The sequence below is a fragment of the Dreissena polymorpha genome, chromosome 3, assembly GCF_020536995.1.
Source record: "Dreissena polymorpha isolate Duluth1 chromosome 3, UMN_Dpol_1.0, whole genome shotgun sequence".
Classification (NCBI taxonomy): domain Eukaryota; kingdom Metazoa; phylum Mollusca; class Bivalvia; order Myida; family Dreissenidae; genus Dreissena; species Dreissena polymorpha.
In genome coordinates this window covers 21708997-21723660 of record NC_068357.1, presented here as the reverse complement: position 1 = coordinate 21723660, position 14664 = coordinate 21708997, and the positions used below count along the sequence as shown (strand labels likewise).

The window sequence follows — 14664 nt, the reverse complement described above, 5'->3', positions numbered from 1 at the left end:
AAAAGGCTATTGTCCAAACAATATATCACAATTATTAAAATCTTCAAGGTTAAAACAGATTCAAACGCGTTTTTAAATCCTGCTTTGATTTGTTATCGTCTTCCTGTTTGGTTTGATATATTTAGTGTTTCACGTATATTGGAAACATATTTAAATAAACAATTTCGAGGTCATGCACATATATTTTTACAACTTAGAACATAACAACAAGGTTCTATCTGCTTATTTAAATCATATAAGTTAGGCCATTGTTCTACTAAGATTGTTGACGCACATCCGAGAAGGAGTTAAGTGCTTCTGTGCATCCGTTATTTATGTATAAAAAGGCGACATCGATGTTGTTTTTTCATCGACTGCCGAGAATTTCTGGCTAATAAGGTGAGTAAACACTTTTTGTTTGTTCATGCTATTTATTGATTCTTTTTTCATTTAGATAATATCTCAGTTAACGAATATTTTATTTTAAAATATTTGACTACGTTGACCGGATTATGCTTAAGATATGCATCAAACGAGCCCGCAGTGCGAGGTTAAATAACGCTAATAATTGAGGTTATGTTAATTTTCAATTACATGCATTTTATTGTTAAGTCCAAATTTCCCCGTGAATTTCATACCATTTAACAGCATAATAAAAGGCGAAATAAGATAAAATAGTTTTGTTTTTCTTATCTTCTAGTTTATAAGCTTTTTTTCTTTACATGAATAAGATGGACGCTAAACATTATGTTTGCATGTTTATTATTTGAGTTCGTGGATTATTGAATGATGCATTAGTAAATTTGCCTGTCCGGCTAGCGCAGTAGTTGGTACACTCGCTTCTCACCTAGGCGATTTGTTTTCATTTCCCGTTCATGGCAGCATATTTTGTTGAGTTTTGTTGGTGGTCACCATAGGGACATGTGGGGTTACCTCCGGGTACTCCGTCTTCCTCCCACAACACAGGACCACACCAAAATTGAAAAACGTTCAGTAACAACGAACGTAATATAACGAACGCCCACACATAATATAGTCTCTGGCTCGGAAAGGACTTCATAAACTTCGAAATACAAACACATACATTATGCTTTTGCAAAAAAGTACCATACCATAATGACCTTAACATTATTTTGTTAACATCGCCCACCACAATTTTCTTATGGTTGATTATTGAATAATCTTCTGATACGTTAAGCGGGTAATATTTTATGCTATATTGTCAATTGGTTACATATAACAAAGAAGGTATCTACTATAACCAAATTAAATGGAATACGACGAACTATTTTTCCAAAACAAACAGATATTTTGTATTGCACATCTAATGGAAATAGGCCTATTCCATCAATGGCGTAGCTTGGTCGTTATCAAATAGTAATTCCGGTTATAGTTTCTATATAACACGTCAAATAGAGTCCTTTAACTGTACGAATATGGATGTTTATTACGCCAGCACAAGGTACAGATTATTTAAAACCCCCATATAAAACAATACCATTTAGATCACTTGTCCTTCATACTTTATTGGCTTGGTCACGTTTGTTTTACATAACTTTTACTCGTACCAGTACTTTTTAAATATTAAGCGAGCTAAGAGCATAATAATTGTGAACTTACGATACGGCCATATACCATGACATTGTTATTTTCGGAGATACACAAGTCAGGAATATTTCACTTAGAATATATAAAATGAACGCAGAGTTTACATCAATTTTTGTGTGTGTTAACTACCGCGGCATATATAAAATGCCACTAAAGTTATTACAACTTTTGCTGATTTGATCATCTGCGCTAAAATTAATTTAATCATTAACATAATTAATTTTGTTTGGAAATGTGAACGATTTCTGTCCTTTAATTACCTTATTAAAGTGCGAAACTTGAGCACCATAACACGCTTATACTTAAGGTTCGGGATAAAAATAACAATTTACTTGCATTTGCTTTCATGAAGGCTGCAACCAAGTCGTATACAAGTCGACGTCTCCATTGGATTCTCTATCTGCATCGAAGAAGTGAACAGCATCCACCATGAAGGCTACAATGCTCTGCGCTTTCTTGGCCGTCTTTCTAGCAGCGTCATACGGTAATTTAAAAATGTCTAACTTTTTTCGTTAGTTTAATAGTTTTTTCAACTAAAATATAACTCGGATACTTAGTTAAATAGGAAGAGAATAGTATATCCTTTTCTTTATTGTTAATGAATTATTTAATTAATATAACAACCATGTATTATAGTTATATGAAAGTGTATTTAATAAATAGAGGATATTTGTTGGATTCGGTGGAATATCGATTTTAAGTCACGAGTGATAATAGAAAATAATGAAAATATCTATTTTCTATGATCACGAGTGAATCAAAATCGATATTCCACCGAATCCAACAAATTTTCTTTTTTTAATGCTTTTTTTTCAACGAATATTTACATTTTAAGACAGTTTAACTGGATAATTTCACTGGAATAATGACTTCATTTCGTAAAAAAATGACGTTATTTCACAGTAAAACAGTGAAAATTTTCGATAATTGTCAGTGTTATTTTTCACTGTTTGGAAAAAGTGAATTATCAGTTTGAAATCACTGATATTTCTCTATTAACAAGCGGAAAGCATAAAATAAAATACTATTATTTTTAAACCCCTTTTTTCCATTTTCTGGTAAGTCACATACATACTCAGAACATGTTATTGCATTCAAATATCAACTTACATAATCCATACTAGTTTTTAATTTACAGCTTACCATTTTACCGATCAAAGCCAATATTAAATACGAATGGCGGATAAGTTGACTTCTAGCCAAACCGACGGATGCACCCTTTTGAGTTATTGTTATTTCACCGCTTCTTTATTTTTTATTCCAGTCCTCGGAGTCCCATACTACTACGGCGGTAAGTTGCTCAATTCGACCGAACAAATTACATTGTTTGCAGATACATTTTTGTACATTCATTTACAACTTGATTCATTTTGTTCTATTCATAACAAATGATTTTGGAAAAAACATGTTATTATACCACAAACGTACTTAATGAGTAAACCGGATATAACCACATTCGTTTAATTGTACAGGCATCGGCGGGAATGGTGCTGCTGGAAAGATATACGAATATGATGACGAAAATACGGAAGACGGCGAAACGATGTACGAATATAATGGCGAGATAGGTGGAAAAATGGTAAACGGCCAAGATGGTGGATTGAGTCCCATGATTGCTGATGGGCGTGATGAACTTGGGAGAAGTTGTATGTGTATAATAGGGCTTTGCTGCCCGAGCGGATGGAGGAAGGCTGGCAGGTGCCGTAAGTCCTGCCATTGGTGGAAATGCTATGCGCGGATAAATTGCTGCCGACGATAAAATATCCGGCCAATAACAAACAGGTACGATTCTGGTAATATAGTCACATAAAAGGATAATATGAAATCTTTGTTGGTCAGAATGGGTGCGAGGTAGCGTATTTATATGATGTCATTCTAGCCAATATGATTATATTAATAATGCGCTCTTAAAATAAATTCTTATTATTATCGGTTCTATTACACGTACATGATTTTAACATGTGGATTGAAGATATTAACATTTTGTTATGCTTACAATAATTAAAAACCGAAGATTTTTAACAAGCCAATCAAAGCCGTAATTAATAGCGTCCATAAAGAATATATTCTGAATAAATAATTGTTTCAATGAATTATTGTAATAAAGGATACATGGCTTATATTTATGCTATGTTTGCCAATTGATGGTGTTCTTTAAAAGGAAAGTCGACTGTATGTCTACAGTGTTAAAAAATATAATTATTATTTGTTTTTGTCTATAATACACTTTATTTTATTTATTTTATTTTTAAATCTGTCTATAATGAAGAGTGTATTTCCATTAAAGACATAATATATTCGCGCATTTCTACGTGTATATTGCTTATTCAGCCAATGATTAGTTATTCATACACAAATAAGTCGAACTTTTCCATTATTTCAGGACAAGCACGCTTTGGGTGGATTCGACTGGCAATATATATATATATATCAATACTAAATTTAATTAATCTCTGCAGTAAAAACAAAAAAAAATAAATATAAGTATTATCAATATGTACATGTGTTTTTGTTATTAAATTAAACATAAATTAACTGCTGTCCATGTACTAGAACAGTTTTGAAGTTTAGAAAGGCACCTATAGTGTTCAATTTAGTAATAGGGACGAATTCGATAACGTACTTTCGTAAATTCGCGGTAGTATAAATAAAGCAATACTTAAAACATTTATTTTCCAATAGAAAATAAATCCCATCCACTGGGTCGGGCACGTAGCACGCCGCTGTCAAAGAAACACAATAAAAACGTCCAATTGCCGACTTGGTAATTAATATTGACTTGCACGTGGTTAACGCATATGACATGTTCTGAATATGTTCATGCAGGCCTATGTACAGACATTTCAAATTGAGTAATATTTTATTATTGAGTGAAGTTCATTGATGACTTGCGTTATTTTAACGATATAACTTTGTGTTGGTAGAAGACACTCTGCGTTCCTAAAAGCGTCTCTAAAATTATATAACAACACACTGACATACTGCTACTAAACACTGCATATATTGTAGTCAATAGGCTGAAAAATATTTGCTTCATCGTTGGCGGCCTTCTTGGTTAAGATCCACTTATGTTGATAGCAGAAGTCATAATCACTTTATTAAGAAGCATTTACAGGCTTATTGCCCATATGAGATGCTGACAAATTTGTTAACCACGTATCAACCACCAGACGCGTCGTTAAAGTGATATTATGGGCATCTAACAGTTTATTGGCGTCTAACGCAACCGTTGTTAATTTTTGGTATTTTCACTTCATATACACTTATATTTGTTAATGCAGCATCAACATACTAAAACAATATCCCGGAAAGAGAAAAATAATGCATTTACATATCAACCGTACTTTCATTTGACAACTGATCATGCATATACGATGTGAACCTAAATATAGTTTTAGTGCAGATTCGTTCATACGACACAAAGACACAATTTTGTTTAACGGATCATTTCAGTTTAGAGGACTGGGTGAGTCACGTAAGAATATCGAATATAAAATATATTTTTATAAACAACTGGTAGCAAGATGAGTTGCAGATAATTGGTCAGTAACCACATTTTAACTAACTCTTTTGACCTGTTAATTATTTTCAGCTCAATTCAACAGTGAAAAATGCCCATAATATCACTTTAAATTTTGTCTTAACACGTTATAAACACTACTTCAATTTCGGCTGTTAATTCAAATATTGAAACTGAAATAGCAATCAACTTACGAAATTTTCATAAGTTTACTAGTTCATGTATGAAAATTAAATGCAAAAATACCATTCTTAATGGAAAATATTTATTTGCTTATTAATATTCTACATCAAGGGCTGTAGTAAATGTGAATATTTGAGTCATTTTTCTTTGATTAAAATGTTGCACTAAAGTAAAGAAAAAAGTAAATAAGCAGGATACATCGAATACATGGCGACGGCGAGTTGGTAAAAGTTTATACAGTTTTGCCAGAATGACAAAAATAATCCTCGCTTTAGCATGCAGTACGTCCTTTGTCTTTGCCTCACCCGAAAAACTTTCCCCATCTCGGCACCAAATGCATTTTCTACATATTATACAGTATATAATAAAGCATTTTCACATTTTTGCGTGAATCAATAATTGTCATATTTGGAGACTGTTTTAGTTAGTCTCGTTACTTATGTCTCACATGTATGTAATACATGTACAGCAGCTTCACCACATATCACTATTGAAACAAATTTCAACCGCGGTTACATGTATATAACCAAGATTACAAATTTATACCACAGTAACATATCCATAGTCAAGGCTGTACATTTATAAGGTTTTTCTATTAATGAATACATTTGAATACAAAAATGTTTCTCAGGCCACGACTTTTATATTTCTTGGTTTACAAAACCGCCGACCCTAATTTTTGGAAAATGGGAAAAAAAAAATAAATCGGAAAGTCGTCTTTTTTTTATATATTTTATTCCCGACCGCACTGAAAAACGAGCGAAACGAGAAAAAAAAAACGATCCGGTTTGAGTACGGTTGCGAATAAAATCAAGTAAGTACAATCAACGATTGGTTCACATATATTACAGAGATCGGGATATTTTTCAATGTGACACAGTATGTACCAGTCCTTTTATGGGCACTTCTCAAAATATATTAAATAACAGACAATAGGAAAATCAGCGTAAGTAAAATGTCGACCGCATCAAAATTTATTTCCGAATCTGTGACGCAACTATATTGTTTAACATGTTTATTATATTAAACAAACCCGATATTACAGTAGATAAAAAAGTATTACCTTGCAATTTGATAATTAGTATAAATAATCCAATAAAACACTGCCATTATTTACGATATATGTGTTTAGAAATTTTGTAAACACGTCCGCCATAGTTTATAGGAACTGTACAGAAAGTTTGGAAACCGGAACAAATCGGTATATCTCGGAAAATCATTGATAAATGTATTTGTCGTTTTAATGCTTAGGGCCGAGTAATTTCGGCAAATCGGAACTCAACTTGCGTAAAATACTAGCTCAATTAACCGTTAAACTCCGCCTCCGTTCTCTGCAAAAGATTCGAAGGCGGAGCTATACACGTGCTATAATTAAATTGGAGGATTGCAATTGAGAAACAAACGCACGATTGGTTCGACATGTTGATTGCTAGACAAAGGAAGCCAATTTTGTCGGCGCGAAATGTGTCGCTTTATTGCTTCAGACAGCAAGCGGCTTTCCTTTGATGACGTCAAACTGTCAATTCACACAGACTGCACATTTTCGTAAGACTTTAACTGGCTCCTTGTTTACAATTCCAGTAAAAACACTTGCTAACATTAAACTTTGGATTAAATTATCAAAATAAAGCAAAAGCCAAGTTGACAAATATGATTGTATTAATTCGCGTCAGTTCAAATAAGACGTTTTGCGTTGTAAATCAACGAGTTTTCATGACAACAACAACTTTAACAAACATTACCGCGACGACGCGGGGATCGATCTACCTCGATTTTTTTTCATGGACGATGTCATAAGTCCAATAAGAGCAAACACATACTTTGTGTATGAGTAGTTTATCTTATATAAGATTTATGCAACGGGCATCGCATTGCGTAATGGTGCGCATCGAATTACGGAAATGAAGCGCAGTTTTTCGTTTTAATGGGAGAAGAACGCATGTCATTTAATGGTGTGTTTAAAATTGCCTGATGTTACAAAAAGGTGCTTTTAGGTGACTCATTTCATTTGAAGATATAGATGTGTTTCATTGCATAATTTGATTTGTCGTCTCTGTGTTAAGGTTATAAAAGATATGATGTCTTTGTTCTGATGTTATTAGTATTAACTTATTTTTCCAATGATGATTTTTTTTTTTTTTTTTCGACCGCCCGATGGACCATTTTCAAAATAATTTTTGTAAACCAATAAAAAAAAAGTCGTGGCCTCAACAGCAATAAAATATGTCATACTTCGTACAATTGTTTCCGTGTGTATATATTGTTTCAATCCGAAAAAGAGAGCAAGTATGGCAATAAATAAAATATAGCTTAAAATATTAAATAGATAAAGACGTATCTATTCGCGGAACGGTTTTCAGTCATTGTCTGCTTTTAATGTATAGTTTTGTGTAACCCACGATTCAAGTGCGCTGTAACTTTTAGCATCCGATTGCAATGTCTGATGCAAATTTTTACTATGACCAAGCTACAATCTCATATATCACTATACATGGTTAGAAAGATAACGTCATTTAATTTAGAAGAGCACCAAATAAATCCATTCTGTACGTAACTCGAAATATTTACCTTAGATAATAAACGCTCTTTCCTGTGGACATGTTGTTGTTACTGTTGTGTATGAATACATTAGGTAAAATATGTGAAGCTTACCATCACCACAACACAAAATATGTTTTCCTAATAGCTTATAATATATACCTTTTAAGGAATACATACACATATAATTGAAACTGTATTTTATAAATTATATTTATTATAAAAACGTTAGTGCTTATAATGAAAATGCTATGTTTGAAAATTTCACTCAGGACTTCAGGTTTGCTCATGTGTAACATGTAAGAGAACATTTACCTTTAAAATTTCAATTTTAACTTCTTTTTATAAATATGATCTATTTTAAGATAAATCGTGAAGTGGTTTTAGCCTGATATAAAGACTTTTTTGGGGGAAAAAGATAAGATTTAAACATCACATACAATGGCGATCGTGACAAGAATTTAGCGTTCAACATGTTCTAGGGTATCATTTGAATACAAAACACTGATAACTTGTATAACATGAAAAGATTCGCAGTGACATTATATAAAACCAGGAGTGAAAACACTACTCTGTAGAATTATTAATCATTTGCAAAGAGGTCTCAAAGAATGTTTTTGACAATTTCCGCATCTGTGGGTGGGGTTATTCTGTATAACATTTGCATTGTTGATTTCATTTGGCCCGATGAAAGTGTTTATTCACATAGCAATCAACAATTGTCGCACACAAGTATGCAGGTGACGGCGTTGAATTTCTTCATTGTCCAGGAATACCATGCATCGGTCTGCATCAGATACTCTAAACGGTGTGATCTGCGAAAAAAGAAAGATATCCTGAGCATTTTGTACCGATTTTTCTGATTGCTAGAGCAAATAAAGTGTACGCAAGGTACATGGTACATGTGCAATAGTTTACATTGCTTCTCTTATGGCGACTAGGCAGGGCACAATGCCGTCATCAAATCTTCAAACTCATATATGCAGAAGTTTTTGAGTTCCAATAAGTGTGCAACTATTTCGTTCACTAACATAATCAACGAGAAGTACGCCTGGTTTTAAGGTAACTGGATTGAAGAAGACATCACACATTTGACCGTAATCTTCAAAGCCAGCAATCGTTCGGATATTGCTAGGAAGTCTAGCATTGTAGCTATGATGACACGTTTCTTCATTGAGACTTGTATACCAGCATCCTGATTATCAAGACTATTTTTCACAAACCCTCAACAACTTTCATACATAAAATAAAATAACAGCAAAATTGTGATGGCAATTTTGATTCCCCCCCCCAACCTCTGCCGACCCGTTGTTCGACAACTATGTTTGGTGGCATATCAGACTTTTATCATTGCCAACACAGTGACCAGCCTGGAACCGAAACTTGTCGGTGTTATTTAGTGTTGAGCGATAAAAACATTATTGATTGTTACACAATATATTTTGGCCTAAATACGTAGATTATTGAGACGGATGCATATTCATGTAAAATGAAAAATGAAAAATAACATCGTGCGCACACCCTGGAGCTGATTTTATGTTTTATCACTCCATACAGCTGGTAAAGAAATAAGTTATTCTATATAGAACTGATTTGTTTTCATACTCAGTTGTCGAATTTTTTGCTCTGAACTTATCTTAACAACATTTTTGAAAGGAATTTATTGATCTGTTCTATGAGAAATCAAGTCTTTTCCAAAATAATCAAACTATGGTTCGCCCAAGTCTGACTTGAGATTCCGTATACAACATCAAATATCAGAGGAGTATCATGTGCGGTCGGGAACATAAGTCATGGTTAATATATAGAAATCATGAAAATACAGAAATATTATCATGCGAGGAATTATTTTTACCACCGTAAGTCGTTTATTTAAGGTAAGAGACAAGTTGATTATACAATAAAGGGCAATACATAGGTAAATGACATTTCCTCTGACAGAAGTCATGCAATTTTAAAATGCTTACCAACATTCTGATCTATATATAGCAAAAGCTTTGGATTTTAATATGAATTGTGATGTTATATGATTAATTCAATGTTTCTAAACCCATTTATGCCTAGCGTCTAGAAAAAAATGCCTTGGCAAACAGCGTAGACCCAGATGACACGCCGCATAATGCGGCGTCTTATCAGGGTCTGCGCTGTTTGCTTTATAAATATACAAGACATCCCTAATTTTGGAAATAAAATGATCAAATTTAGAAGGATGGGAGAGTCCACTAAGCATAAATGGGTCAAATAAATCGTGACGCATAATGTGGTGAAGCGCTCCTTCACCGTTATTTAATCCCGAAAGCTAGGCTATTACATGATCGTTCCAGGGTTTCCACCCACATGCAGTAATGATTGAATGATCTCCTCTTGTCCGGATTTCTCAACGCTTTTTTTTAGTAAATTTGAAAAATTAAATGAACTACCTTTTATGCCAATAAATGTAACACATATCGCTTTGTTAAAAACACTGTAAATGAAAGTTTGTCAAGTTATAAACATCCATGAAATGAGCGACTCAGACAATTTTTTTTCTGGAAACCGACTTGAGAATTTGTAAGAAGATGTAGCAAGCTGATGAAAGTAGAGTTCCCTTTGTTCATATTCTCATCAGGACGATATTTCATTATTTTGAATACCAATGCGGACATTTTCGTCATATCACTTTTGGAATGAAAGATAAATTTAAAGTCACTTAGGACCAGTCTTTATTGCACGTACACATTTCAAGGCTTATGTTTACATGATTTATCACAATAATTAAAATCTTAAAATTTTAATTGAAATAGATTCAGATCCGTGTATAAATCCTGCTCAGATTTATTATCTTCCTATAAGTTTAAAATCGTTAGTGTTTCAAGATCAAAATCAAGTGATTTCGATTAAAATTTAAATATATTTGTATTTAAGTAGTAAAACAACAACAACCACAATAACAAGATTCTTTCTGGTTATTTAAAGGGACTTTTTCACAGATTTTTGCATGTTTTAACGTTTGTTATTAAATGCTTTATATTGATAAATGTAAACTTTGGATCTAAAAAGCTCCCTTAAAAAAAGAATTCAAATTAAAGAAAGAAAAAAGTAACCCTCAACTGGGCTTAAACCACTGACCCCTTAAGTGAAAGTTAACTGCTAAGACAACTCGGCCATCCGCGCTCATACAAAGAGTGATGAATGTTATACTCTATATAAGCAATCGCCGTAGTATCACATAATATAACGACAAATACAGAACTCTCCAAATTATTCAATCGTTCCGCGTTGCAACGCTTTATAATTTTTAGGTTTTTAAATCGTTAAATGATGCATATAATTGATATTTTAGACCATGGTAAATGTTCAGTATTACTGTTGCCTCACAAAAATCATAAATACAACAAAAATTTGCGAATCGAAAACCATTTTTCACATTTTGTCAATTTACCAACACGTGAAAAGTCTCCTTTAACTCATATTAGACAAGTCATTATTATACTAAGATTGTTTGACGGACATCCGCAGAAGTAAATAACTTCCTAGAAATCTGTCATTTAGGTATAAAAGGGCGGCATCGACGTTATGTTTTCATCGACTTCATCGACTCAAGACAATCAGGGTGAGTAAACATTTTGTGTTTGTTCATGATATTTACTGATGATTTCTTCATTTAGATCATATATAAGTTAACGAGTATCTTATTTAAAATAGAATTATTTTTTTTAAATATACATTGATCGAATTATTCGAAATATACGCATTTAACGAGCTATCAGTGCTAGGTTAAATAACGCTAATAATATAGGTCAATGTATGCTACAAGTATTATATTCAATGTTTACTTATGGTATCGAACCACATTGGCCGTTGTCAGCTCAATTAAATAATATGAATTTTATTGGAAAGTCAAAGGTTAACTCAGATTTTCGTACTATTTAATCATTTTAATCTGACAACATAATTATTATCTTCAAGTTCTGTAACCATTATTTCCTTTACATTAATTAGATGGACGCTGAAGATTATGTTTGTATGTTTGTTATTTCAGTTCGTTAATTGTTGTATTTTGCTATTGTTTAAAAGAAACATACCATAATGTCTATAACATTATTCTGTTAAAATCGCACACCAAAACTTTCTTATGGTTGAATATTGAATAATCGTTTGTCATGTTTTGCGGTTAACAGTTTATTTTACAAAGTAATTATCTGCAACTACCAAATTAAGATAAATACGACAACATTTTTTGTGCATGGACACATTTCAATTCTGTATTGAAAATCTAATTGTAGGAGGCCAATCCCATCCATGGCGTAGCTTGGTCGTTGTAAAATAGTAATCCCGGTCGTATGAATGTAAAATGTATACAATTACAACTCTTAAATAGAATACATCTCTCCGATCATTTTCTTTCATGAAGGCTGCAACCAAGTCGTATACAAGACGAAGTCTCCACTGGTCTCTCTATCTGCACCCAAGAAGTGAACAACATCCACCATGAAGGCTACACTGCTCTGCGCTTTCTTGGTCGTCTTTCTGTCAGCGTCATACGGTAATTAAATAATATCTCTTTTTTTTTCGTTCGTTTAATAGTAATTTCACTTGAATAATCACATCATTTCGTAAAACAATGACGTTATTTCACAGTAAAAGAGTAAATTTTTTCGATAATTGTCACCGTTATTTTTCACTGTTTGAAATAAGTGAATTATCAGTTTGAAATCACTGATATTTCTCTATAAACAAGCGGAAAGCATAAAATAAAAGACTATTTTTTTTAAACCCCTTTTTTCCATTTTCTGGTAAGTCACATACATACTCAGAACATGTTATTGCATTCAAATATCATCTTGCATAATCCATACTAGTTTTTAATTTTCAGCTTACCATTTTACCGCTCAAAGCCAATATTAAATACGAATGGCGGATAAGTTGACTTCTAGCCAAACCGACGGATGCACCCTTTTGAGTTATTGTTATTTTACCGCTTCTTTATTTTTTATTCCAGTCCTCGGAGTCCCATACTACTACGGCGGTAAGTTGCTCAATCCGACCGAACAAATTACATTGATTGCAGATACATTTTTGTACATTCATTTACAACTAGATTTATTTTGTTCTATTCATAACAAATGATTTTGGAAAAAAACATGTTATTATACCACAAACGTACTTAATGAGCAAACCGGATATAACCACATTCGTTTAATTGTGCAGGCATTGGCGGGAATGGTGCTGCTGGAAAGATGTACGAATATGATGACGAAAATACGGAAGACGGCGAAACGATGTACGAATATGAAGGCGAGATAGTCGGAAAACTGGTAAACGGCCAAGATGGTGGATTGAGTCCCATGATTGCTGCTGGGCGCGATGAACTTGGGAGAAGATGCTCGTGTAAACTGGGGCTTTGGTGCCCGAGAGGATCGAGGAAGACTGGCCCGTGCCATTCGTGGTGCAGGTGGTTTTTTTGCCATGCGTGGATAAGATGCTGCCGAGGATAAAATATCCGGCCAATAACAAACAGGTACGATTCTGGTAATATAGTCACATAAAAGGATAATATGAACTTTTTGTTGGTGCAGAATTGGTGCGATGTAGCGTATTTATATGATGCCATTCTAGCCAATATGATTATATTAATATTGCGCTCTTAAAATAAATACTTATTATTATCGGTTCTATTACACGTACATGATTTTAACATGTGGATTGAAGTTATTAACATTTTGTTATGCTTACAATAATTAAAAACCGAAGATTTTTTAACAAGCCAATCAAAGCCGTAATTAATAGCGTCCATAAAGAATATATTCTGAATAAATAATTGTTTCAATGAATGATTGTAATAAAGGATACATGGCTTATATTTATGTTATGCTTGCCAATTGATGGTGTTCTTTAAAAGGAAAGTCGACTGTATGTCTACAGTATTAAAAAATATAATAATTATTTATTTTTGTCTATAATACACTTTATTTTATTATAAAATCTGTCTATAATGAAGTGTGTATTTCCATTAAAGACATAATATATTCGCGCATTTCTACGTGTATATTGCTTATTCAGCCAATGATTTGTTATTCATACAAAAATAAGTCGAACTTTTCCATTATTTCAGGACAAGCACGCTTTGGGTGGATTCGACTGGCAATATGTATATATATATATCGATACTAAATTTAATTAATCTCTGCAGTAAAAACAAAACAAAAATAAATATAAGTATTATCAATATGTACATGTGTTTTTGTTATTAAATTAAACATAAATTAACTGCTGTCAATGTACTAGAACAGTTTTGAAGTTTAGAAAGGCACCTATAGTGTTCAATTTAGTAATAGGGACGACTTTCGATAACGTACTTTCGTAAATTCGCGGTAGTATAAATAAAGCGATACTTAAAACATTTATTTTCCAATAGAAAATAAATCCCATTCACTGGGTCGTGCACGTAGCACGCCGCTGCCAAAGAAACACAATAAAAACGTCTTATTGCCGACTTGGTAATAAATATTGACTTGGGCGTGGTTAACGCATATGGCTTGTTCTGAATATGTTCATGCAGGCCTATGTACAGACATTTCAAATTGAGCAATATTTAATTATTTAGTGAAGATCATTGATGACTTGCGTTATTTTAACGATATAACTTTGTGTTGGTAGAAGACACTCAGCGTTCCTAAAAGCGTCTCTAAAATTATATAACAACATATATAATAACACTGACATACTGCTACTGAACACTGCATATATTGTAGTCAATGGACTGAAAAATATTTGCTTCATCGTTGGCGGCCTTCTTGGTTAAGATCCACTTATGTTGATAGCAAAAGTCATAATCACTTTATTAAGAAGCATTT

The 14664-nt window shown here is 33.0% G+C and overlaps 1 long non-coding RNA gene across 3 annotated transcripts; it reads left to right on the top strand.

Moving 5' to 3' along the window:
• The first annotated feature begins 272 nt into the window (after positions 1-272).
• Positions 273-14038, top strand: LOC127873254 (uncharacterized). 3 transcript variants are annotated; one of them, XR_008046074.1, is made up of 5 exons: positions 273-378; positions 1940-2071; positions 12810-12836; positions 13019-13328; positions 13923-14038. It is a non-coding gene; the product is annotated as an uncharacterized LOC127873254 (long non-coding RNA). The 3 variants fall into 3 exon arrangements; XR_008046073.1 differs by lacking the exon at positions 12810-12836 and adding an exon at positions 2852-2878; XR_008046075.1 differs by lacking the exons at positions 273-378; positions 1940-2071 and adding exons at positions 11364-11420; positions 12222-12353.
• The last annotated feature ends 626 nt before the right edge of the window (positions 14039-14664 follow it).